Below are 26109 nucleotides of genomic sequence, written 5' to 3'. Positions count from 1 at the left end.
CATCAAGAAGACTGTTGCCAGACAAACTGGAGCTCCTTTATATGTTATTTGCTTCTTTTCTCGTGCTGTTTGTAGGATCCTCTCTTTTTCATTAACGTTTGAGAGTGTGATTTTATGCCTTCATATAAGCTTATTTGGGTCAAATTTGTTTGATGTCCTCTGATCATCCTATACCTGGATATTTATATCTTCTTCAAGTTTTGGAAAGGTTTCTGTTATTGCTACTTTGAATAAGCTTTCTACCCATTAGTCTTGCTCAACTCCCTCTTGAACACCAGTAATTCTTAGATTTGGTATTTTGAGGTAATTTTCTATATTATGTAGACTTTCTGTTCTTTTTTTTAATTATTATACTTTAAGTTCTGGTGTACTTGTGCAGAATTTGCATGATTGTTATGTAGGTATACACCTGCCTTGGTGGTTTACTGCATCCATCAACCCATCATCTACATTAGATATTTCTCCTAATGCTATCTCTCCCTTATCCCTCTACCCTCTACTATCCCTCCCCTAGCCACCCAACCCCCAACAGGCCCCAGTGTGTGATGTTTCCCTCCCTGTGTCCAGGTGTTCTCATTGTTCAACACCCATTTATGACTGAGCACATGTGGTGTTTGGTTTTCTGTTCTTGTGTCAGTTTGCTGAGAATAATGGTTTCCAGCTTTATCCAGGTCCCTGCAAAGGACATGAACTCATCCTTTTTGATGGCTGCATAGTATTCCATGCTGTGTATGTGCCACATTTTCTTTATCTAGTCTATTATTGATGGGCATTTGGGTTGGTACCAAGTCTTTGCTAATGCAAACAGTGCCACAATAAACATACATGTGCATGTGTCTTTATAATAAAATGATTTATAATCCTTTGGGTATATACATATTAAAAGGATTGCTGGGATAAATGGTATTTCTAGTTGTAGATCCTTGAGAAATCACCACACTGTCTTCCACAATGGTTGAACTAATTTACACTCCCACCAACAGTGTAAAAGTGCTCCTATTTCTCCACATTCTCTCCATCATCTATCTCCTGGGTTTTTAATGATTGCCATTCTAACTGGCATGAGAGGTATCTCAATGTGATTTTGATTTGCATTTCTCTAATGACCAGTGATGATGAACTTTTTTTCATGTTTGTTGGCTGCATAAATGTCTTCTTCTGAGAAGTGTCTGTTCATATCCTTCACCCACTCTTTGATGGGATTGCCTTTTTTCTTTTTTTTCTTGTAAATTTGTTTAAGTTCTCTGTTTCTGGTTATTAGTCCTTTTTCAGATGGGTAGATTGCAAATTTTTTTCCCATTTTGTTGGTTGCTGGTAGTTTCTTTATTTTATTTTATTTTTATTTTTATTTTTTATTGTATTTTAGGTTTTGGGGTACATGTGAAAAACATGCAAGGTTGTTGCATAGGTGCATAAGTGGTAGTGTGATTTGCTGCCTTCCTCCCCTTCACCTATATCTGGCATTTCTTCCCATGCTATCCATCCCCAATTCCCCATCCCCCCCACTGGCCCCCCCACTCCCCCCAAGAGACCCCAGTGTATAGTGCTCCCCTCCCTGTGTCCATGTGTTCTCATTGTTCAACACCCGCCTATGAGTGAGAACATGCGGTGTTTGATTTTGTGTTCTTGTGTGAGTTTGCTGAGAATGATGGTTTCCAGGTTCATCCATATCCCTACAAAGGACGCAAACTCATCGTTTTTGATGGCTGCATAATATTCCATGGTGTATATGTGCCACATTTTTCCTGTCCAGTCTATCATCGATGGGCATTTGGGTTGGTCCCAGGTCTTTGCTATTGTAAACTGTGCTGCAATGAACATTCATGTGCATGTGTCCTTATAGTAGAACGATTTGTAATCCTTTGGATATATGCCCAGTAATGGGATTGCTGGGTCAAATGGAATTTCTATTTCTAGGTCCTTGAGGAATCGCCACACTGTCTTCCACAATGGTTGAACTAGTTTACACTCTCACCAACAGTGTAAAAGTGTTCCCATTTCTCCACATCCTCTCCAGCATCTGTTGTCTCCAGATTTTTTAATGATCGCCATTCTAACTGGCGTGAGATGGTATCTCAATGCAGTTTTGATTTGCATTTCTCTAATGACCAGTGATGATGAGCATTTTTTCATATGCTTGTTGGCCTCATGTATGTCTTCTTTTGTAAAGTATCTGTTCATATCCTTTGCCCATTTTTGAATGGGCTTGTTTGTTTTTTTCTTGTAAATCTTTTTTAGCTCGTTGTAAATTCTGGATATCAGCCCTTTGTCAGACGGGTAGGCTGCAAAAATTTTTTCCCATTCTGTTGGTTGCTGATTCACTTTATTGACTGTTTCTTTTGCTGTGCAGAAGCTGTGGAGTTTGATTAGGTCCCATTTGTCTATTTTGACTTTTGTTGCCAATGCTTTTGGTGTTTTGGTCATAAAGTCCTTGCCTATGCCTATGTCCTGAATGGTTTTCCCTAGGTTTCCTTCTAGTGTTTTTATGGTGCTAGGTCTTATGTTTAAGTCTTTAATCCATCTGGAGTCAATTTTAGTGTAAGGTGTCAGGAAGGGGTCGAGTTTCTGCTTTCTGCATATGGCTAGCCAGTTTTCCCAACACCACTTATTGAACAGGGATTTCTTTCCCCATTGCTTGTTTTTGTCAGGTTTGTCAAAGATCGGGTGGTTGTAGATATGTTGTGTCACCTACGATGCCTCTGTTCTCTTCCATTGGTCTATATCTCTGTTTTGGTACCAGTACCATGCTGTTTTGATTACTGTAGCCTTGTAGTAGAGTTTGATGTCCAGTAGTGTGATGCCTCCCACTTTGTTCTTTTTGCTTAGAACTGACTTGGCTATGCGGGCTCTCTTTTGGTTCCATATGAAGTTTAAGGTGGTTTTTTCCAGTTCTGTGAAGAAGGTCATTGGTAGCTTGATGGGGATAGCATTGAATCTGTAAATTACTTTGGGCAGTATGACCATTTTCACGATATTAATTCTTCCTAACCATGAACATGGAATATTTCTCCATCTGTTTGTGTCCTCTCTTATTTCATTGAGCAGTGGTTTGTAGTTCTCCTTGAAGAGGTCCTTTACGTTCGTTGTTAGTTGTATTCCTAGGTATTTTATTCTCTTTGTAGCAATTGTGAATGGCAGTTCGTTCTTGATTTGGCTCTCTTTAAGTCTGTTATTGGTGTATAGGAATGCTTGTAATTTTTGCACATTGATTTTGTATCCTGAGACTTTGCTGAAGTTGCTTATCAGTTTCAGGAGATTTTGGGCTGAGATGATGGGGTCTTCTAGATATACAATCATGTCGTCTGCAAATAGAGACAATTTGACTTCCTCCTTTCCTAATTGAATACCCTTTATTTCCTTTTCTTGCCTGATTGCTCTGGCTAGAACTTCCAGTACTATATTGAATAGGAGTGGTGAGAGAGGGCATCCTTGTCTGGTGCCTGATTTCAAGGGGAATGCTTCCAGTTTTTGCCCATTCAGTATGATATTGGCTGTCGGTTTGTCATAAATAGCTTTTATTATTTTGAGATTCGTTCCGTCTATACCTAGTTTATTGAGGGTTTTTAGCATAAAGGGCTGTTGATTTTTGACGAAGGCCTTCTCTGCATCAATTGAGATAATCATGTGGTTTTTGTCTTTGCTTCTGTTTATGTGGTGAATTACATTTATAGACTTGCGTATATTGAACCAGCCTTGCATCCCTGGGATGAATCCTACTTGATCGTGGTGGATAAGCTTTTTGATGTGCTGTTGCAATCGGCTTGCCAGTATTTTATGGAAGATTTTTGCATCTATGTTCATCATGTATATTGGCCTGTAGTTTTCTTTTCTTGTTGAGTCTCTGCCAGGTTTTGGTATCAGGATGATGTTGGTCTCATAAAATGATTTGGGTAGGATTCCCTCTTTTTGGATTATTTGGAATAGTTTCAGTAGGAATGGTACCAGCTCCTCTTTGTATGTCTGGTAGAATTCGGCTGTGAACCCATCTGGACCTGGGCTTTTTTTGGGTGGTACGCTCTTAATTGCTGCCTCAACTTTAGACATTGTTATTGGTCTATTCAGTGTTTCGACTTCTTCCTGGTTTAGGCTTGGGAGGAGGCAACTGTCCAGGAATTTATCCATTTCTTCCAGGTTTTCTAGTTTATGTGCATAGAGTTGTTTGTAATAATCTCTGATGATGGTTTGAATTTCTGTGGAATCTGTGGTGATATCCCCTTTATCATTTTTTATTGCATCTATTTGGTTATTCTCTCTTTTCTTTTTTATTAGTCTGGATGGTGGTCTGTCTATTTTGTTGATCTTTTCAAAAAACCAGCTCCTGGATTTATTGATTTTTTGTAGGGTTTTTCGTGTCTCTATCTCCTTCAATTCTGCTTTGATCTTAGTTATTTCTTGTCTTCTGCTAGGTTTTGAGTTTTTTTGATCTTGCTCCTCTAGCTCTTTCAATTTTGATGATAGGGTGTCAATTTTAGTTCTCTCCTTTCTTCTCATGTGGGCACTTATTGCTATATATTTTCCTCTGGAGACTGCTTTAAATGTGTCCCAGAGATTCTGGTATGTGGTGTCTTCATTCTCATTGGTTTCAAAGAACATCTTTATTTCTGCCTTCATTTCATTGTTTATCCAGTCAACATTCAGGAGAAAGTTGTTCATTTTCCATGAGGCTGTGCGGTTCTGGGTTGGCTTCTGAATTCTGAGTTCTAACTTGATTGCACTGTGGTCTGAGAGACTGTTTGTTATGGTTTCCATTCTTTTGCATTTGCTGAGGAGTGATTCACTTCCAATTATGTGGTCAATTTTAGAGTAGGTGTGATGTGTTGCTGAGAAGAATGTATATTCTGTGGATTTGGGGTGGAGAGTTCTGTAAATGTCTTTTAGGCTTGCTTGTTCCAGGTCTGAGTTCAAATCCTGGATATCCTTGTTAATTTTCTGTCTTGTTGATCTGTCTAATATTGACAATGGTGTGTTGAAGTCTCCCACTATTATTGTGTGGGAGTCCAGGTCTCTTTGTAAGTCTTTAAGAACTTGCCTTATGTATCTGGGTGCTCCTGTATTAGGTGCATATATGTTTAGGATCGTTAGCTCTTCTTGTTGCATTGATCCTTTTACCATTATGTAATGTCCTTCTTTGTCTCTTTTGATCTTTGTTGCTTTAAAGTCTATTTTATCAGAGATGAGAATTGCAACTTCTGCTTTTTTCTGCTCTCCATTTGCTTGTTAAATCTTCCTCCATCCCTTTATTTTGAGCCTTTGTGTATCCTTGCATGTGAGGTGGGTTTCCTGGATACAGCACACTGATGGGTTTTGGCTTTTTATCCAATTTGCCAGTTTGCGTGTTTTGATTGGGGCATTTAGTCCGTTTTCATTTAGGGTTAATATTGTTATGTGTGAATTTGATCCTGTCATTTTGATGCTAGCAGGCTGTTTTTCCCATTGGTTGATGCAGATTCTTCATTGTGTTGATGTTCTTTACCATTTCTTGTGTTTTTGGAGTGGCTGGTACTGGTTGTTCTTTTCTATGTGTAGTGCCTCCTTCAGGAGCTCTTGTAAAGCAGGTCTGGTGGTGATGAAATCTCTGAGTACTTTCTTGTTCTCAAAGGATTTTATTTTTCCTTCAATTATGAAGCTTAGTTTGGCTGGATATGAAATTCTGGGTTGAAAGTTCTTTTCTTTAAGGATGTTGAATATCAGCCCCCACTCTCTTCTGGCCTGTAGGGTTTCTGCTGAGATATCTGCTGTGAATCTGATGGGCTTCCCTTTATGGGTAACCCAACCTTTCTCTCTGGCTGCCCTTAGTATTTTCTCCTTCATTTCCACCCTGGTGAATCTGATGATTATGTGCCTTGGGGTTGCTCTTCTAGAGGAATATCTTTTTGATGTTCTCTGTATTTTCTGGACTTGAATATTGGCCTGCCTTGCTAGGTTGGGGAAGTTTTCCTGGATAATATCCTGAAGAATATTTTCCAGCTTGGATTCATTCTCTTCATCATATTCAGGTACACCTATCACACGTAGATTAATTCTTTTCACATAGTCCCATAATTCTTGTTGACTTTGTTCATTCCTTTTTACCCTGTTTTCTCTAATCTCGCCTTCTCGTTTTATTTCATTGAGTTGACCTTCAACCTCTGATATCCTTTCTTCTCCTTGGTCAATTCGGCTGTTGAAACTTGTGCATGCTTTGCGAAGTTCTTGTGTTGTGTTTTGCAGCTCCATCACTTCACTCGTATTCCTCTATAAGTTGTCCATTCTCGTTAGCATTTCGTCAAGTCTTTTTTCAAGGTTCTTAGTTTCTTTGCATTGGGTTAGAACATGTTCTTTTAGCTCATGGAAGTTTCTTATTATCCATTTTCTGAAAGCTGATTCTGTCATTTCATCACACTCATTCTCCATCCAGTCTTGTTCCCTTGTTGGTGAGGAGTTGCGCTCCCTTATAGAAGGAGATATGTTCTGGTTTTGGATGTTTTCATCCTTTTTGCGCTGGTTTCTTCCCATCTTTGTGGATTTATCCACCTATAGACTTTGTAGTTGCTGTCTTTCTGGTTTTGGTAATTTTAAGTCTGCAGCAGCTGAACTCATAAACCCCCTTTTCTTCCCCCCAGGTGTTCTGTCCCAGGGAGTTAGGGCTTTATGATTTCCCGCTTGCTATCATTTTCCCTGCCCACAATGTGGCAGCCTAGTCACACTCAGCCTGCAGACGCTTCGCTGAGCTGCTGTGGGCTCCGCCCAGCTTCCGTGTGAGCTTCCCTGCAGTCCTGTTTATATGGGTGTAGTTAGAACTGCTTCCGCTATGTTGGCCCACCCCTGTAGTGATGGAGTCTCTGTAGTGGAGGGTTATCTTGGTTACGGCAAATTGCCCTGGGAACTGCAGGGTGTTTCCTGGTGGGGGATGCCCCTCCCCCACTGATCTGGACTGTCCCGGGTTCAGCTGTGCTTCCCGTGGCGCCCTCTTTGCCAGGGAATCTCTTGGCTTGACTCCTTGCCTCAGCTCCCCTTGCTGGCCCAGAGGGGACCCAGTCTTGTTCACTCTGCACAAGGAGCCGCTGTCCCCTGCCCCAGGTGTTGGCTGAGCGGCCGCTCCATTCCTACCAGCGGCGCTGGCAACCCATGGAGCTCCTCCGTCTGTGGATCTCCTGGTCTGTGGGCAGTAAAAATCTGCTGCCCTGTCAGCCACTGCGTCAGTCAAAGCAGCGGCTCTGAGATTCATGGTGCGCCCTTGCCCAGGAATCTCCTCGCTTGACTTCCTGCTTCAGCTCCCCTTGCTGGCTCAGAGGGGACTCAGTCTTTCTCACTCTGCTCAATGAGCCGCTGCCCCCCCCCCCAGGGCGTAGGCTGAGCAGCCACGCTGGTCAGACCAGCGGCGGTGGTGACCCGTGGGGCTCCTCCTCCTGTGAATCTCCTGGTCTGTGGGCAGTAAAAATACGTCTGGAAATGCGGCGTCCACTCACCCTCTGCGACTTCTCTCGGAGCTGCAACCCTGACTTCCTCCTAATCAGCCATCTTGGATCAATCTCTCTGCCAGATCAGTTTTTTAAAACAATTCCATTTCTTCTCCACCCTTCGGTCCCTTCCCAACGCCCACTGGGCAGTCACATGCTAAGCCCCAAAGTGAACAACAGACACCCTTGTCCCAGGTCCCGGGCTGGCAGAAGCGGACCCTGGCCGAGGGAGCAGCCCTCCCACTGCCTGCAGAGGAGCCCCTTCCGCTGGTAGTTTCTTGTGCTGTGCAGAAGGTCTTAAGTTAAATTAAATCCCATTTGTCTATTTTGGCATTTGTTGCCATTGTTTTTGGTGTTTTAGTCATGTATTCTTTGCCCATGCCTATGTCCTGAGTGGTACTACCTAGGTTTTCTTCTAGAGTTTTTATGGTGTTAGGTCTTATGTTTAAATCTTTAATCCACCTGGAGTTAATTTTTGTATAAGGTGCATGGAAAGGATCCAGTTTCAGCTTTCTGCATATGACTGGTCAGTTTTCCCAACACCATTTTTTAAACAGGGAATCCTTTCCCCATTGCTTGTTTTTGTCAGGTTTGTCAAAGATGAAATTGTTGTAGATTTGTGACATTACTTCTGAGGCCTCTGTTCTGTTCCATTGGTCTATATCTCTGTTTTGGTACCAGTACCATGCTGTTTTGATTACAGTAGCCTTGTAGTATAGTTTGAAGTCAGGTAGTCTGATTCCTCCAGTTTTTTTTTTTTGTTTTTTTTTTTGCTTAGGATTGTCTTGGGTATGTGGGCTCTTTTTTGGTTCCATATGAAGTATAAGGTGTTTTTTTCCAATTCTGTGAAGAAAGTTAATGGTAGTTTGATGGGGATAGCATTGAATCTACAAATTACTTTGGGCAGTATAGCCATTTTCACGATATGATTCTTGTTAACCATGAGCATGAAATGTTTTTCCATCTGTTTGTGTCCTCTCTTATTTCCTTGAGCAGTGGTTTGTAGTTCTCCTTGAAGAGATCTGTCACATCCCTTGTTAGTTGCATTCCTAAGTATTTAATTCTTTTTGTAGCAATTGTGAATGGGAGTTCACTCATGATTTGGCTCTTTGTCTGTTATTGGTGTATGGGAATGCTTGTGATTTTTGCACATTGATTTTGTATCCTGAGACTTTGCTGAAGTTGCTTATTAGCTTAAGGAGATTTTGAGATGATGGGGTGTTCTAAATATGAAATCATGTCTTCTGCAAATAGAGACAATTTGACTTCCTCCTTTCCTAATTGAATACCCTTTATTTCCTTTTCTTGCCTGATTGCTCTGGCTAGAACTTCCAGTACTATATTGAATAGGAGTGGTGAGAGAGGGCATCCTTGTCTGGTGCCTGATTTCAAGGGGAATGCTTCCAGTTTTTGCCCATTCAGTATGATATTGTCTGTGGGTTTGTCATAATGGCTCTTATTATTTTGAGATATGTTCCATCGATATCTAGTTTATTGAGAGTTTTTAGCATAAAGGGCTCTTGAATTTTGTCAAAGGCCTTCTCTGAATCTATTGAGATAATCATGTGATTTTTGTCTTTGGTTCTGTTTATGTGATGGATTACATTTATTGATTTGTGTATGTTGAACCAGCCTTGCAACCCAGGGATGAAGTTAACTTGATTGTGATGGATAAGCTTCTTGATGTGCTATTGGATTCAATTTGCCAGTTTTTATTGAGGGTTTTCACATCAATGTTCATCATGGATATTGCCTGAAATTTTCTTTTTTAGTTGCGTGTCTGCCCAGTTTTTGTATCAGGATGATGCTGGCCTCATAAAATTAGTAGAGAGGATTCCGTCTTTTTCTATTGTGTGGAATAGTTTCAGAATGAATGGTACCAGCTCCTCTTTGTACCTCTGGCAGAATTCGGCTGTGAACCCATCTGGTCCTGGACTTTTTTTGGCTGGTAGGCTATTAATGTCTGCCTCAATTTCAGACCTTGTTGTTGGTGTATCAGGGATTCAACTTCTTTCTGGTTTAGTCTCAGGAGGGTGTAAGTGTCCAGGACTTTATTCATTTCTTCTAGATTTACTAGTTTATTTGCATAGAGGTGTTGATAGTATTCTTTGATGGTAGTTTGTATTTCTGTGGCATTGGTGATGATATCCCCTTTATCATTTTTTATTGCATCTATTTGATTCTTCTCTCTTTTCTTATTTATTAGTCTGGTTAACAGTATATCTATTTTGTTGATCTTTTCAAAAAACCAGCTCCTGGACTTATTGATTTTTGGAAGGTTTTGTGTGTGTGTGTGTGTGTGTGTGTGTGTGTGTGTGTGCATCTGCTTTAGTGCTGCTCTGATCTTAGTTATTTCTTGTGTGAATTTGATCCTGCCATTTTGATGCTAGCTGATTGTTTTGCTCATTAGTTGATGCAGTTTCTTCATAGTGTTGATGGTCTTTACAATTGGTTTGTTTTTGCAGAGGCTGGTACTGGTTGATCCTTTCCATGTTTAGTGCTTCCTTCAGGAGCTCTTCTAAGGCAGGCCTGGTGGTGACAAAATCTCTCAGCATTTCCTTGTTTGTAACGGTTTTTATTTCTCCTTTGCTTATAAAGCTTAGTTTGGCTGGATGTGAAATTCTAGGTTGAAAATTCTTTTCTTTAAGGATATTAAATATTGGCCCCCACTCTCTTCTGGCTGTAGGGTTTCTGCTGAGAGATCTGCTGTGAGTCCGTTGGGCTTTCCTTTGTGGATAACTAGACCTTTCTCTCTGGCTTCCTTCAGCAGTTTTTCCTTCATTTCAACCCTGGTGAATCTGATGATTATATGTCTTAGGGTTGCTCTTCTCAAGGAGTATCTTTGTGGTGTTCTCTGTATTTCCTGAATTTGAACGTTGGCCTGCCTTGCTAGGTTGGGGAACTTCTCCTGCATAATATCCTGAAGAGTGTTTTCCAGCTTGGTTTCTTTCTCCCCATCACTTTTAGGCACACCAATCAAACATAGATTTGGTCTTTTCACATAATCCTATATTTCTTGGAGGATTTATTACTTTCTTTCCACTCTTTTTTCTAATCTTGCCTTCTCACTTTATTTCATTGAGTTGATCTTCAATCTCTGATATCCTTTTTTCTGCTTGACCGATTCAGCTATTGAAACTTGTGTATGTTTCAAAAAGTTCTTGTGCTGTGTTTTTCAGCTCCATCTAGTTGTTTATGTTCTTCTCTATGCTGGTTATTCTAGTTAGCAATTTAGCTAACCTGTTTTTCAAGGTTCTTACCTTCCTTGCATTGGGTTAGAACATGTTCCTTTAGCACAGAGAAGTTTGTTATTACCCACCTTTTGAATAATAAGTTTGTCAATTTGTCGAACTTGTTGTCTATCCAGTTTTGTTCCTTTGCTAGTGAAGAGTTGTGATTCCTTGGAAGAGAAGAGATCATTCTGGTTTTTGGAATTTTCAGGCTTTTTATGCTGTTTTTTTCCCCATCTTTGTGGATTTATTTACCTTTGGTCTTTGAAGTTGGTGATCTTTGGATGGGGTCTCTTGAGTGGATGTCCTTTCTGTTGATGTTGAAACTATTTCTTTGCATTTGTTAGTTTTCCTTCTAACAGTCAGGCCCCTCTGCACAGGTCTGCTGGAGTTTGTTGGAGGTCCACTACAGACTCTGATTGCCTGGGAATCACCAGGGGGAGCTGCAGAACAGTGAAGATTGCTGCCTTTTCCTTCCTCTGATAACTTCATTCCAGAAGGGTACCTGCCAGCTGCCAGCCAGAGCTCTCCTGTATGAGATGTCTTTCAGTCCCTGCTGGGAGGTGTCTCCCAGTCTGGATGCACTGGGATCAGGGAGCAACTTGAGGAGGCAGTCTGTCCCTTATCGGAGCTCAAATGCTCTGCTGGGAGATTCCCTTCTCCCTTCAGAGCTGTGAGGCAGGTGCATTTAAGTCTGCTGAAGCTGTACTCATAACTGTCCCTTTTCCCAGGTGCTCTGTCCCAGGAAGGTGGGGCTTTATTTATAAGACCCTGATGTGGTGCTGCTTTTTTTCAGAAATGCCCTGCCCAATGAAGAGGGAATCTAGTGACACAGTCTTCCTGCAGAGGCCTTACTGAGCCGCCATGGGCTCTGCCCAGTTGCTGTGTAAAACTTTCTCATGACTTTATTCATACAGGCGAGGTTAAAACTGCCTACCCAAGCCTCAGCAATGGTGGACGCCCCTGCCCTCATTGAGTTTGAATGTCCCAGGTCGAGCTCTGACTGCTTTGCTGGCTGTGAGAATTTCAAGCCAGTGGATCTTAGCTTACTGTTCTTTGTGGGGGTGGGATCCACTGAGCCAGACCACTTGACTTCTGGCTTCAGCCCCCATTTTTAAGATAATGAGTGGTTCTTACTGGCATTCCAGGTGCCACTGGGGCATAAAAAAAACTGCTGTGGCTAGCTCAGTGTCTTCCCAAACGGCCACCCAGTTTTGTGCTGGAAACCTGGGGCATTGGTGTTGTAGGCACTGGAGGGCATCTCCTTGTCTATGGGTTGTGAAGACAGGGGGAAAAGTGCAGCATCGGAGCCAGCATGCCAAAGTGCTGGGAAAAGTCCCTAATGGCTTCCCTTGGCTAGGAGAGGGAGTTCCCCAACCTCTTGTGCTTCCTGGGTAAAGCGATGCCTCATCCTGCTTCGGCTCACCCTCCTTAGGTGGTAGCCACTGTCTAACCAGTCCCAATGAGATGAACCAGGTACCTCAGTTGGAAATGTAGAGATAACCTGCCTTCTGCGTCACTCTTGCTGGTAGCTGCACACCAGAGCTGTCCTATTTGGCCATCTTGCCAGCCCTTTTTGTTTTGTTTTGCTTTGTTTCAGACTTAGTCTCATTCTGTTGTCCAGGCTTGAGTGCAGTGGCATGATCTTGGCTCACTACCACCTTTGCCTCTTGGGCTCAAGTGATTCTCTTGCTTCAGCATCCTGAGTACCTGGGACTACAGGCATATACCGCCATACTTGGATAATTTTTGTATTCTTTGTAGAGACAGAGTTTCACCATGTTGCCCAGGCAGGTCTCAAATTCCTGGGCTCAAGTGTTCCACCTGCCTCGGCCTCCCAAAGTGCTGGGATTACAGGCATGAGCTACATCACCTAGCCTTTTCATTTCCTTTTTATTGTTTATTCTTTTTTCTCCTCTTATTATGTATTTTCAAATAGTCCGTTTTTAAAATTTTTTAATTTTTGTGGGTATATACTAGGTTTATATATTTTTGTGTATTACAGGAGATATATTGTTGCAGGCATGCAATGCACAGTATTACTTCAGGGCAAATGGGGTATCCATCACCTCAAGCATTAATCCTTTATGATACAATCTGATTATATTCTTTTAGTTGTTTTAAAGTTTACAATGAAATTATTACTGACTATAGTCACCCTGCTGTCCTAGCAATTACTATGTCTTATTCTTTCAAACTATTTTTTGTACCCCTTAAACACCCACGCTTACCACTCCTGCCCCCCACTACTTTTCCAAGCCTCTGATACCTATCCTTCTACTCTCCATCTTCATGAGTTTAATAGTTTTAATTTTTGCCTCCTATAGCCATCCTTCTGTTCTCTGTCTGTATGAGTTCAATAGTTTTAATTTTTAGCTTCCCAAAATAAGTGAGAACATGTGATATTTGTCTTTCTGTGCCTGGCTTATTTCACTTAACATAATGCCCTCCAGGTTCAGCCATGTTGTTACAAATGACAGGATTTCATTATTTATGGCTGAATAATACCCCATTGTGTGTATGTACCAAATTTTCTCTCTCCATTCATTTGTTGATGGACACTTAGTTTGCTTCCAAATCTTGGCTATTTTGAATAGAGCTGCACTAAAAATGGGAGAGCAGAAATCTTTTTAATATACTGATTTCCTTTTTTTTCGGTATATACTTAGGAGTGGGAGTGGGATTCCTGGATCATATGGTAGGTCTTTTTTTTTTTTTTTGAGGAAACTCCAAACTGGTTTGCATAATAGCTTTACCAGTTTACCTTCCCACCAATAGTGTATGAGGGTTCCTATTTCTCCACGTTCTCACCAGTGTTTGTTATTGCCTGGCTTGGATAAAAGCCATTTTAACTGCGGTGAGATGATATCTCATTGTAGTTTTTATTTGCATTTCTACGATGATCAGTGATGTTGAGCACCTTTTTTATATACCTGTTTGCCATTTGTGTCCTCTTTTGAGAAATATTTATTTAGATCTTTTACCCATTTTTTCAATTAGATTATTAGTTTTTTCCCTATAAAATTGTTTTACTTCCTTATATATTCTGATTATTAATTCTTTATCGGATTAGTAGTTTCCAAATATTTTTTTCTAACTCTGTAGGTCATCTCTTCATTTTGTCAATTGCTTCCTTTGCTGTGCAGAAATTTTTAACTTGATGTGATCTCATTTGTCTATTTTTGTTTTGGTTGCCTTTGCTTATGGGGTATTACTCAAGAAATCTTTGCCCAGTACAGTGTCCTTCAGAGTTTCCCCAATGTTTGCTTTCAGTGGTTTTATACTTTGAGGTCCTAGATTTAAGTCGTTAATCCACTTTGACTTGATTTTTGTATGTGGTGGGAGAGAGGTGTAGTTTCATTCCATTGGATATCCAGTTTTCCCAACACCATTTATTGAAGACACTTTCCTTTCCTCAATGTATATTCTTGGCACCTTTGTCCAAAATGAGTTCAGTATAGATGCATGGATTTATCTCTGGGTTTTCCATTCTGTTCCACTGATCTATGTGTCTGTTTTTATGCCAGTACCATTTTGTTTTGGTTACTATATCTCTATAGTATAATTTAAAGTCAGGTAATGTGATTCTTCCACTTTTGTTCTTTTTGCTTAGGATACCTTTGGCTATTTGGGGTCTGTTGTGGTTCTATATAAGTGTTAGGATAGTTATTTTCTATTTCTGTGAAGAATGTCATTGGTAATTTGATAGGGATTGCATTAAATCTGTAGATTATTTTGGATAGTATGGACATTTTAACAAAATTGACTCTTCCAATCTATTCCTTTTTTTGTCTTCTTCAATTTCTTACATCTGTGTTTTATAATTTTAATTGTCGAGATCTTTCAATTCTTTGGTTAATTCCTATATATTTTACTTATAGCAATTATAAATGTATTACTTTTCTGATTTCTTTTTCAGATTGTTTGCTGTACACATATAGATTTGCTACCAATTATTGTCTATTAATTTTGTATCTTGCAACTTATTGAATTTATCAGTTCTAATAGTTTTTTGTGGAGTCTAGGTTTTCCTAAATATAAGATCATATCAACTGCAAAGAAGAATAATTTGACTTCTTCCATTTGGATATCCTTTCTTTCTTTTTAAAAATTTTAATTTAATTTAATTTTAAAATTTAGTTTAATTTAATTTAATTTTTATTATTATACTTTAAGTTATGGGGTACATATGCAGAATGTGCTGGTTTGCTACATAGGTATGTATGTGCCATGATGGTTTGCTGCATCCATCACCCCCTCATCTATTCGGGGTATATGTGCAGATTTGTTACATAGGTAAATTTGTGACATGGGGGCTTGTCGTACAGGTTATTTTGTCACCAAGGTATTAAGCCTAGTACCCATTAGTTATTTTTCATGATTCTCTCTTTCTACCCTCTACCCTCCAATAGACCCCAGTGAGTGTTGTTCCCCTTTATGTGTCCATGTGTTCTCATTATTTAGCTCTGACTTATAAGTGAGAATATGTGGCATTTGATTTTCTGTTGCTGCTTAGTTTGCTAAGGAAAATGGCCTCCAGCTCCATCCATGTTGCTGCAAAGGACATGATCTCATTTTTTTTTATGGCTGAATAGTATTCCATGGTGTATATGTACCACATTTTCTTTATCTGGTCTGTTATCAATGGGCATTTAAGTTGATTGCATGTCTTTGCTATTGTGAACAGTGCTGCAGTGAATATACATGTGCAAGTGTCTTTATAATAGAACAACTTATATTACTTTGGGTATATATGCAATAATGGGATTGCTGGGTCAAATGATACCTCTGTCTTTAGGTCTTTGAAGAATTTCCACACTCTCTTCCACAATGGTTGAACTAATTTATACTCCCACCAATGGTGTAAAAGTGTTCCTTTTTCTCTACAACCTTACCAGCATCTGTTATTTTCAGACTTTTCAATAACAGCCATTCTGACTGGTGTGAGATTGTATCTCATTGAGGTTTTGATTTGCATTTCTCTAATGATCAGTGGTGTCTTTTTTTGCATCTGATTGTTGGCCACATGTATGTGTTCTTTTCAAAAGTGACTGTTCATGTCCCTGCCCACTTTTTAATGGGGTTGTTTGTTTTCTTCTTGTAAATTTGTTGAAATACTTATAGATTCTGGATATTAGACCTTTGTCAGATGCATAGTTTGTAAAAATTTTCTCCCATTCTGTAGGTTGTTTCTTTACTATGTTGATACTAACAACATAGTTGTTTCTATGAAGAACATAGTTCTTTATTTTGGTGTGCAGAACTTTTTAGTTTAATTAGATCCCATTTGTCAATTTTTGCTTTTGTTGCAACTGCTTTTGGCATCATCATTGTGAAATCTTTGCTCTTGCCTATGTACTAAATGGTATTGTCTGCATTATCTTCCAGGGTTTTAATAGTTTTGGGTTTTACATTTAAGCTCCTTAATTCATCTTGAATTAATATTTGTTTATGGTGTAAGGAAGGGGTCCAGGTTCAATCTTCTGCATATGGCTAGTCAGTTCTCCCAGCACCTTTTGTTGAATAGGGAATCTTTTCCTCATTGCTTGTTTTTGTCAGGTTTGTAGATCAGCTAGTTGCAGGTGTGTGGTCTTGTTCCACTGGTCCATGTGTCTTTTTTTTTTTTTTTTTTTTTTTGTATCAGTACCATGCTGTTTTGGTTTCTGTAGCCCTATAGTATAATTTGAAATTGGGTAGCGTAATGCCTTAAGCTTTGTTCTTTTTGCTTAGGATTGCCTTGAGTATTCGGGCTCTTTTTTTGGTTTCACATGAATTTTAAAATCATTTTCTCCACTTCTGTGGAGAATCTTAATGATAGTCTTATAGGAATAGCATTGAATCTGTAAATTGCTTTGGGCAGTATGGCCATTTTAACAATATTTATTCTTCCTATCCATAAGCATGGAATGTTTTCCATTTGTTTGTATCATCTCTAATTTCCTTTAGCAGTGGTTTGTAGTTTTTCTTGTAGAGATTTTTCACCTCCATAGTTAGCTATGTTTCTAGATATTTTATCCTTTCTGTGGCAGTTGTGAATGTGTGTTCACTCACTAGCATAAAAAAAATTAATATTTTGTATTTTTTTTCAGTCAAGCTGTTGTTGATGTATAGACATGCTAGTTAGTGATTTCTGCACATTAGTTTTATAACCTGAGAGTTTGGTGAGTTTGTTTAATCATCTTAAGTTTTTGGGCTGAGACAATGGGGTTTTCTAGATGTAGGATCATGTCTTCTGCAAACAGGAATATTTTGACATATTTTCTTTCTATTTGAATAATTTTATTTCTTTCTCTTGCCTAATTGCCCTGGCCAGGAATTCCAATACTACATTTAATAGGAATGGCAAGAGAGAACATTTTGTTTTATGCCCATTTTTAAGGGAAATACTTCCAACTTCTGCACATTCAGTATGATGTTGGCTGTGGGTTTGTCATAGATGGCTCTTATGATTTGGAGATGTGTTTTTCCAGTAAGTAGTTTATTGGGAATTTTTAACATTAAGAGATGTTGAATTTTATCAAAAGCCTTTTCTGAATCTATTGAGGTAATCGTGGTTTACCAGAATCTTTACTTCTGTTTATGTGATGAATCACACTTATTAACTTGTGTATGTTGAACCAGTCTTTCATCCCAGATATAAAGCATACTTGATCATGGTAGATAAGCTTTTTGATGTGCTGCTGTATTAGATTTGCAGTGCTTTGTTGAGGGTTTATGCATCAATGCTCATCAGGGATATTGGCCTGAAATCATTTTGCTGTTGTTTTTCTGCCAGGTTTTGGTATCAGGATCGTGCTGGTCTCATAGAATGAGTTAGGGATGAGTCCCTCCTCCTCATTTTATGGAATAGTTTCAGTAGGAATGGTACATCTCTTTGTACATCTGGTAGAAATCAGCTGTGAATCCATCTGGTCCTGGTTTTTTTTTTTTCTTTCGGTAAGCTGTTTATTTTTGCCTCAGTTTCAGAGCTTATTATTGGTCTGTACAGGGATTTCTATTCTTTCTGATTCAATTTTGCCAATGCCCTTTATTTATTTCTTTGTCTGATTGCCATAGCCAGGATTTCCAGTACTGTGTTGAATAACAATGGTGAAAGTGGGCATCCTTGTTGTGTTCCCAGTCTTAGCAGAAAGGCTTTCAGTTTTTCCTCTTTCAGTATGATACTAGCTGTGAGTCCGATGTATATAGCTTTTATTATGTTGAGGTATGTTCATTCTATGCTCAGTTTTTTGAAGGTTTTTATCCTCAAGGGAGGTTGAATTCTATCAAATGCTTTTTCAGCATCAGTTGAAATGATCATATGATTTTTGTCCTTCATTCTGTTGACATGATGTATCAAATTGATTGATTTGCATATGTTGAATCATTCTTGAATCCCTGGGATAAATTCTGCTTACTCATGATGAGTGGGCTTTTCAATGTGTTGTTGAATTTGATTTTATAGTATTTTGTTGAGGATTTTTTCATCAATATTCATCAGAGATATTGGCCTGTAGTTTCCTTTTTTTTTTTTTTTTTTTTTTAATGTGTCTTTTTACGGTTTGGTATGAAGGTAATACTGGCCTCACAGAATGAGTTTGGAAGTATTTCCACCTCTTCTATTTTTTTTGGAATACTTTGAGTAGGATTGGTGTTAGTTCTTGTTTAAGCATTTGGAATGAAGGCACTGGGGTCTAGGCTTTTTTAATGGGAGACTTTTTTATGGCTTCCATCTTGTTACTTATTATTCACGTGTTCAGGTTTTGAATTTCTTCATGGTTCAATCTTGGTAGGCTGTATATCTCTAGGAATTTATTTATTTCTTCTAGATTTTCCAGTTTCAAAAAACTGAAATAATATGAAGTATCTTCTCTAACCACAATGGAATTAGAAATCAGTAACAAAAGCAATTTTAGAAACTATAAAAGCACATGGAAATTAAACAACATGCTCCTGAATGACAAGTATGTCAATGAAGAAATTAAGAATGAAATGGAAATATTTTATTGGCATATCATTGCTTATAGTAGTCACTAATGATCCTTTAAATGTCTGTGGTATCAGCAGTAATGTCTCCTTTGTCATCTGATTTATTTCGTTCTTCTCTCATTCTTTCTTAGTAAGCCTGACTAAAGGTTTGTAAATTTTAATCTTTTTTGTCTTGTTAATCTTTTGTATTTTTTTCTTGAAACAAATGTTAATGGAAATATACCAAAACCTATGTGATACAGTGAAAGTAGTTCTTAAGAGTAAAGTTTATAGCTCTAAATGCCCACATGAAAAAAAGAAGAAAAACTTCAAATAAGGAACCTAATGATGCATTTTTAGAGAACTAGAAAAGATCAAACTAAATCCAAAATTAGTAGAAGAAAAGACATAATACAGATCTGAACAGAAATATGTTATAGTTATTATTTTTGATTGGTTCATTTTTTAGTCTTTCTGCTTAAGAGTAGTTTACACACCACAGTTACCAAGTTGTAATATTCTGTGTTTTTCTGTGTACTTATCATGAACAGTGAGTTTTGTACCTCCAGATGATTTCTTCTCATTGGCATCCTTTTCATACTTATGGAAATACTCCCTTTAGCATTTTTTGTAGGACAGGTCTGGTATTGATTAAATCCTTCAGCTTGTGTTTATCTAGGAAAGTCTTTATTTCTCTTTCATGGTTTGAAGGATATTTTCACTGGATATACTATTGTAGGGTAAAAGTTTTTTTCCTTTAGCACTTTAAATATGTCATGCAACTTTCTCCTGGCCTATAAATTTTCCACTGAAAAGTCTGCTGCTGGACATATTGAAACTCCGTTGTATGTTATCTGTTTGTTTCTTTTTTTTTTTTTTAAGGAAAATATTTGTATTACATATCTGAATTTACAAAAACTAAAACAGCATAAAAAATTAAAAGAGAAATAAAAACTGGTAAAAAAAATGTGTAATATATATATCACATATAGGCATCAGAATCTTAAAAGGCAAACTTTACTCATTATTTTTAGAGTTTTTTTTTTTTTTTTAATTATACTTTAAGTTCTGGGGTACATGGGCAGAATGTGCATGTTTGTTACATAGGTATACATGTGCATGGTGGTTTGCTGCATCCATCACCCCATCATCTACATTAGGTATTTCTCCTAATGCTATCTTTTCCCTAGCACCCCACCCCCTGCTATCCCTCCCCTAGCCTGCCACCCCTGACAGGCCACAGTGTGTGATGTTCCCCTTCCTGTGTCCATGTTTTCTCATTGTTAAACTCCACTTATGAGTAAGAACATGCAGTGTTTCGTTTTCTGTTCTTCTGTGAGTTTGCTGAGAATAATGGTTTCCAGCTTCATCCATGTCCCTGCAAAGGACATGAACTCATCCTTTTTTATGACTGCATAGTATTCCATGGTGTATATGCACCACATTTTCTTTATCCAGTCTATCATTGATGGGCATTTGGGTTGGTTCCAAGTCTTTGCTATTGTGAAGAGTGCCACAATAAACATACATGAACATGTGTCTTTACAATCCTTTCTTTAACATTGACTGTTGGGAATTTTATTATTAGATGCATTGAGGTATTCTTCTTTGGGTTAAATCTATTTGGTGTTCTATAGCCTTCTTGTACCTCAATATTAATATCTTTCTTTAGGTTTGGGAAGTTCCCTGTTATTATCCCTTTGAATAAACTTTCTATCCCTATCTCTTTCTTCTGCTTCTCTTTAAGGCCAATAACTCTTATATTTCCTTTTTTGAAGATATTGTCTAGATCCTGCAGGAGTACTTCATTATTTTTTATTCTTTTCTATTTTGTCTCCTCTGACTGTGTATTTTCAAATATCCTGTATTCAAGCTCACCAATTCTTTTTTCTTCTTGATCAATTCTGCTATTAAAAGACTCTGACACATTCTTCAGTATGGCAATTGCATTTTCAACTCCAAAATTTCTGCTTGATTCTTTAAAATTAGTTCAGTCTCTTTGTTAAATTTATCTGATAGGATTCTGAATTCTTCCTTCTTCTTTTTTTTTTTAGTTTTTATTTTTTGTTTCCTCAAAACAACTATTTAAAATTCTGTCTGCAAAGTTGAAAGTCTCTGTGTCTCCAGAATTGGTATCTGATGTCTTATGTAGTTTGTTTGGTGAAGTCATGTTTTCCTGGATGGTCTTGATGCATTTTGATATTTGTCTGTGTCTGGGTATTGAAGAGCTAATATTTACTGTAGTCTTCTTAGTCTGGGCTTGTTTGTACCCATCCTTCCTTTCCAGATATTTGAGTGGAGTTGGGTGTTGTGATCTCAGTCATATCTGTATTGGGGGATACCTCAAGCTCAGTAACACCTTCCTTGCAGATTTGTAGAGCTACTCCCTTGGAGGTCTTGGATAAGATCAATTCCAATTCTCTGGATTACCAGGCAGAGACACTTGTTCACTTCCCTTACTTTCTCTCAGATAAATGAGCCTCTCACTCTGTTCTGAGCTGCCTGAATCTGGGAGTATGGTGACACAAGGACCTCTGTGACCACCACCACTGGGACTGCCCTGGGTCAGACCTGAAGCCAGCACAGTACTGGGTCTCAAGCAAGGCTCACTGTAACCACTTCTTGGCTATTGCCTATACTTTTGCTCAGGGCCCTGGGGCTTTACAATCAGAAGTTGGCAAAGCCAGCCAAGCTTGTGTCCTTCTTTTCAGGGCACTGAATTCCTTTAGTCCCTGAGTGATTCCAGAGGTGCCATCTGGGATCCAGGGACTAGAGAAGAAAACCTTAGAAATCTGTGTGGTGTTTCTTGTATTGTGGCTGAGCTAGCACTAAAACGATGAACTGCAGTTCTCCCAACTCTTCCCTCCCATTTCCACAGGTAGAGGAACCTCACCCTGTGACTACCACCATCATAGGCCCATGAGAAGTACTGCCAGGCTACTGCCAATGTTCACTTAAGGCCCAAGGGTTCTTCAGTCAGCTTGTGTTGAATGCTGCCAGGCCTAGGACTCACTCTTCAGGGCAGTGAACTCCCCTGTGTCTCAGGGCAGGTCCAGAAATGCCATTCAAGAGCCATGGCCTAGAATTGTGGACCGTTGGAACCAAGTTGTTGCTCTACTTCACTGCAGCTGAACTGGTATCTAAGGTGTGTAATACAGGGTTCCTTTTAGTTTATCTCTGCTTTTCTCAGGGAGGAGGAATTTTGTCCTGTAATCACCACAGCTGGGAATGCACTGAATCTTACCTGAAGCCAGCAAGTCTCAGAGTCTCACCCATGGCCTACAGTGTATTATGTAGTTATTCAGGGTCTGGTTATTCAGGGTCCAATGACTCTTTAGTCAGCAGGTGATTGCTCCTTTTTTTTCAAGGCAGTGGGTTCCCTTCTGGCTCATAGTGTGTCTAGAAATGTTGTCTGCAAGCTAGTGCCCAGAAAGAGGGCTTCACGACTCTGATTGGTGCTCTATCCTACTGTGGTGAGCTGATTTCCAATATGCAAGACAAAGTCTTCTAAGTCTTCCTTCTCCTCTCCTCAAGTGGAAGAAAGGGGTCTTTTTTGGGGGTTGTGGGATATGCATTCTGGGGTTGGGAGAGGGGTGGCACAAGTACTCCTTTAGCCACCCCAGCTGGTATCTTAGTAGGTGTGCCCCCCACATCCACTGGCTCTGAGTCTAGTTCAGGAGTAGGACTCATGTAGAAGTTACAGTCCTTGTTGCCTAGGCTACCTTTTAAGTTTATTTAGAGCACCAGAACACTTTAGCCTGTGGTAGTAAGGCATACCAGAACTTACATTCTGACCACCAGGATGGGTGATTCCCTTCTGGCTAGGGCTGGTTTTAATACTCCCTCTGGGGTGGGTATCAGCTGAATTCAGTCCGGTGTTGCTTTCTGCTCTGATAGAGCAGCCCTGAGTTCAACACAGTGTCTCACGATTGCTGCACTCCCCCTCTCCCAGTGTGCAGATTCTCTCTCCATGCCAAATGGCTGCTGCCAGGAAATGGGGGAGGGTGGCATTAGCATTTCAATACTTTTTTCTACTTAAGTGTCTCTTTCAGCTATATGAAGTTAAAACCAGGTACTGTGAGTGCTCATCTGATTTTTGGTTCTTAGGAAAATGCTTTTTTTTGTATGTAGATATTTGATAAATTTTGTGTTCCTGATCAGTGCAGTCTTCTATTAGGCTATCTTGCTCTGCTCCACAAACAGCTTGTTTTCAAGTGCACTGATTCTTTCCGCTGCTTGATCCATTCTGCTGTTGAGTGTCCCTAATGAATTTTTCAATTAAACAAATGGATTTCTCAGTTCCAAAGTTTCTGTTTGATTTTTTGCATTATTATTATTATTTTTTGAGATGGAGTCTTGCTCTGTCATCCAGGCTAGGAGTGCAGTGGTGCAATCTCAGCTCACTGCAGCCTCCACCTCCCAGGTTCAAGTGATTCTCCTGCTTCAACCTCCTGAGTAACTGGGATTACAGGTGACCACCACCATGCCCAGCTAATTTTTGTGTTTTTAGTAGAGATGGAATTTCACCATGTTGGCCACGCTGGTTCCGAACTCCTGACCTCAGGTGATCCACCCACCTCAGCCTCACAAAGTACTGGGATTACAGGTGTGAGCAATTGCACACAGCTCATTATTTTAATCTAGGTTAAATTTCTCTGACAAATTTCTGAATTGCTTTTCTGTATTATGTTAGAGATCACTAAGTTTCCTTAAAACTTTTTTTTGTTGTTTGTTTGTTTTAATTCTTGGTCAGAGAGTTCGCATATCACTGTCTTTTTAGGATCAATTACTGGTTTCTTGCTTTGTTTTGGGAGGTCTTGGTTTTGTTTGCCATTGTTTCTTGTGTATGCATATTTGTGTATTCATTGCAAGCTTAGTTGTTCCAGTTTTCTCTGTTTGACTTTGTTTTTTATTGACTATGTTTGCCTTGAGATTTTTTTTTTTTGTAATTTATCTGTTGATTGTTTTTACTTTCTGCTCCATCTCTTCCTCCTTCTTAGCACTAGATGGCACCTTATGCCCAGGTTTGTCTTGGTTCTATTATAATAAATAATCAGAGTACTTCCTCTTCCAAATTGAGGATGTTCTAATGGTGATATCCCAGTAGTGTGGGAAGGCTGGCTAGAAGTTTGTGTCCAGGAACTTGTGTAACAAGCCTCCTATAGTGTGGTGCTGCTAAACAGTCACTCTGATCTGGTATCTCCTTTGATCGAGTTACAGAGCAGAGTTTCTAGGGCCAGAAGATGATCGTTCTGTCTCGCCACTTTGATTATTCTCAGGGATATTTCTCCCTTTAGGCACTCCTGATGCTTCCTATGTTTAGGGCAAAGACAGGTCTCTTGCTAGGCAACCCAAGATGTTGGGGAAGCTGGTTGTCTACCTCAGTATCATTTTTCCAGTGTAGAAATTGAGGTGGGTGAGGGGGATACTTTTTGCATGCTTGGTGTCAGCAGATTGGGGGTAGGAGCATTGTGGATGCGTCTGATTCTCTTACTATCTGTTCAGAATTTTTTCACTTTTCTGTAACTGTGGGACCTGCCTTATCCTTATATTTGAGTTCTGTGATATTGCTAGTAATACTCTTGTGCATGTTTTTGGTTTTCTGGGAGGTTGGGGGGGACTGAAGCCAGGCTGCTTCTATATTGTCATTGGAATTGGATGTTATTAAATACCTAGAATTAACATCTTGACAATATTGTCTTCCTATCCATAAACATGGAATATCTCTCCAGTTATTTGGTTCTTTTTTCCTCTCATCAGAGTTTTGTAGTTTTCATCATATAGATTTTATACATCATACATATTTTGTTAGTTTTATACCTATTTCAGTACATGGCATTGTGTTTTTAATTTCAAATTCCAGTTCTTCATTGCTAGCACTGTTGTCTCCTCTTATCTACAGTTTCACTTTCTGTGGCTACAGTAATCTGTAGCCAACTATGAATCGTAAATATCAAATGGAAAATTCCAGAAATAAATAACTCATAAGTTTTAAATTGTGTGCTGTTCTGAGTAGCATGATGAAATGTTGCACCATCCCACTCCATCCCTTCTGGGATGTGAACCATCCCTCTGTCCAGTGTATTCACACTATATACACTCCCTGCCCTTCAGTCATGGATATAGTCTACTTCTGACTTCTGAGCATCAACACTGCCATGGCTTGATGATCTAGAATCATGTGAAGCAGATGATCCTTCTGATGTCTTGTCAGAAGGTCAGTAGTAGCCTAATGCTGTATCACAATACCTATGTCATTCACCTCACTTCTTCTCATCCTGTAGGCATATTATGTATTATCTCATATCACAGGAAGAAGAAGGGTGAGTACAGACATTCAGATATTTTGAGATAGAGAGACCACATTTATATAGCTTTTATTTCAGCATATTGTTATAATAATTGTTCTATTTTATTATTGATTATTGTTATTAATTTTTTACTACACCTTATTTATAAATTAAACTCTGTCACAGATGTGTATATATAAGAAAAAAACAGTATATATAAGTTTTAGTACAGTGGTTTTAGGCATCCACTGGTACTCTTAGAATGTATTCTCCACAGATAAAGGGAGAATACTGTGTATAGACAAGTTATTGACTTTCATATATTAACCTTACAATCTTGCTATAATTATTTCCACTCTTGCTCATTATTTACCCTCGTACATCTTCATAAGATTTGTGAACATCAAAAGTGTCTAGGAAATTGTCAGCAGTTCTTCAGCTCCTACTTCATATTCCCTAATGATCCCACTGAAATGTTTTCCAAAGAAGTGCTGTGAGGAAAAGATGCCAGAGGTATCCATGATAAAAGACTGGAACTAACTTAACAATTATAGAATTCCCTAAGGGTGTACAAAGGCAAATGTAGTTCATAAGGATCTCTGATTTTTAAAAGAAAGTGCACATACATTCATATCATTTGTCAATACATTTTCAGAATAAAGGAAACCAGTTTGCATTTTATTTTTCTTGGAATAGTTGGCTTTCTGTATCGTGCTGATTAATTTAAAAGTGCACATAGTTTTTTTTTACTCTATTGTTCAAGCATCCTACTTTATTCAGTCTGATGCTTTAAAATGTTAAATGACAAAATCAATCAATGGAAAATTATAAATATTATCGGTCTTTAAAAAATTTACAAAGGACCTATCACAGGATTATTTTTAGTACCAATTTATATTAGGGATTTCAAAACATCACTGATTATGATTTTCAAAATCAGTACTTATTCACCATCATAAGGAATTCAGCTATTTCAGAAAATGCAGGAGAAAAACATCAGGATTTCTTTTTTGTCCTTTGCAGTAACTATGAATGATTTTTTAAAAATTATTTCAGTTAGGAATAACAATATGTATTTTTATAAAGTAGGCCAGTGTGCCTACACTGACTAAAAATTCTATTTAAGTTAGCATGTTATTTACCTAAGATTCATCATATGATTGCATTTCCCCCATAAGGCATTTTTTCCATTCTACTTTAGAA

This window comes from Aotus nancymaae, unplaced genomic scaffold (assembly GCF_030222135.1).
Source record: "Aotus nancymaae isolate 86718 unplaced genomic scaffold, 86718_ANA_hifiasm-v0.15.2.pri h1tg000014l, whole genome shotgun sequence".
Classification (NCBI taxonomy): domain Eukaryota; kingdom Metazoa; phylum Chordata; class Mammalia; order Primates; family Aotidae; genus Aotus; species Aotus nancymaae.
The sequence above is the reverse complement of the archived record's forward strand: the minus strand, read 5'-3'. Positions refer to the sequence as shown.